The following is a 2174-nucleotide window of genomic DNA, read 5'->3' on the forward strand; positions in this document are numbered from 1 at the left end:
AACTGAAGTGGTATTATAAACTGAGTTTTATCCTACCTCTGAATTAATATGCTAATCTGACTGTTCTAATATGACTGTAGTGCAGTCATGTGCTACACAATAATGGGGATATTCTCTGAAAAAGAGCATCATTAGGCACTTTTTCTCTTTTTTTGTAGTACTGAGCTTTGAACTCAGGGCCTCATGTTTGCTTGGCAGGTGCTCTACCACTTAAGCCACTTGGCCAGCCCATGAGGCACTTTTGTTCTTGTGAAAATATCTGAGAGTGTACTTACACAAACTAAGATGGCTACAATGTCATTAGGCAATATATTCTCGTGGTACTACCACTGTATATGCTGTCTTGTCATTGACTGAGCCATCATTATGCAGTGCATGACACTATTTGGAAATAGGGTTTTTAAAGAGGAAATTAAGTTAATGTGAGGACATTAGAGTAGGCCATCATCCAGTATTTCCAGTGTCTGTATAAGAAGAGACAATCAGGACACTGATTGATACAGAGGAAAGACCATGTGAAGACATGCAGAGAAGTCATCTACAAGCCAAGGAGAAAGATCTCAGAAGAAACTAACCTTGACCACACTTTTATCTCAGATGTCTAGCTTCCAGAATGTTGGGAAAATGAATTTCTGTTGTTTAAGTTGCCAGTTCATGGCATTTTTATGGCAGCCTCCTTAACAAGCAAATGCAAGATAGATCAAATGACTTACTAAAGATCACACAGTCAGTAACTTACAAAAGCAATCTACATGTTTAATGCAATTCCCATCAAAATTCCAATGACATTCATCACAGAGACTGAAAAATCTACTCTAAATTTCATTTGGAAACACAAAAGACTGTGAATAGCCAAGGCAATACTGAGCAAAAAGAGCAACATGGGAGGTATTACAATACCTGACTTCAAAGTATACTACAGTCATAGCAATAGAAAGAGCATGATACTGGTACAAAAACAGATATGAAGACCAGTGGAACAGAATAGAGGACCCAGATTGAATCCACACAGCTATGCCCACCTTATTTTGACAAAGGCGCCAAAAATGTACAATGGAGAAAAGACAGCCTCTTCACCAAATGTTGCTGGGAAAAGTAGTTATCTGCCTGCAGAAAACTGAAACTAGATCCATGCCTATCAGCCTGTACTAGTATCAACTCAAAGTGGGTTAAGGACCTTAATATCAGACCTGAAACCTTGCAATTAGTATAGGAAAGAGCAGGGAGTACTCTGAAAGCAATAGGTATATGCAAGGACTTCCTCAGTAGAACTCCATCAGCCCAGCAACTAAGAGAAAAGATGGACAAATGAGACCACATGAAATTAAAACACTTCTGCACAACAAAAGAAATGGTCTCTAAATTGAAGAGACCACACACAGAGTGGGAGAAAATATTTGCTAGCTATACATCAAACAAAGCATTGATAACCAGAATATACAGGGATCTTGAAAACTGAACTCCCCAAAAATCAATGAACCAATAAAGTGGACAAGTGAACTAAATAGAACTTTTTCAAAGGAAGAAGTCCAAATGGCAAAAAAAAAAAAAAAAAAAAAAAAAAAACCATGAAAAAATGCTCACAGTCCCTGCCCATAAAGGAAATGCAAATCAAAACCATACTAAGATTCCACCTCACTCTTCTTAGAATAACTATTATCCAGAACACAAACGACAATAAATGATGGTGAGTATGTGGTGGGGTGGGGGTGGGGAGCCCTTATACACTGCTGGCGGGAATGTAAGCTAATGCAACCACTTTGGAAAACAATATGGAGGTTTCTTAAAAAACTAAACAGATCTGCCATATGATCCAGCAGTACCACTCTTAGGGATATACCAGAAGGAATGCAACTCAGGTTACTGCAAAGGCACCTGCACACCCATGTTTATTGCAGCACTTCTCACAATAGGAAACAGCCAAGATGTCCCACTACCAATGAATGGATTGAGAAAATATGGTATTTATATACAATGGAATTTTATTCAGCCACAAAGAATGAAATTTTGTCATTTGCAAGTAAATGGACAGAACTGGAGAATATCATCTTAAGCAAAGTTAGCCAAGCTCAGAAGGCCAAGAATCACATGTTCTCCCTCATATGTGGATTACAGACCTAAAAAAAATGCAGTAATATTATGGGACATGGGTCACACACTAAGGGGAGAATGCA

The sequence above is a fragment of the Castor canadensis genome, chromosome 5 (genome assembly GCF_047511655.1).
Source record: "Castor canadensis chromosome 5, mCasCan1.hap1v2, whole genome shotgun sequence".
NCBI lineage: Eukaryota > Metazoa > Chordata > Mammalia > Rodentia > Castoridae > Castor > Castor canadensis.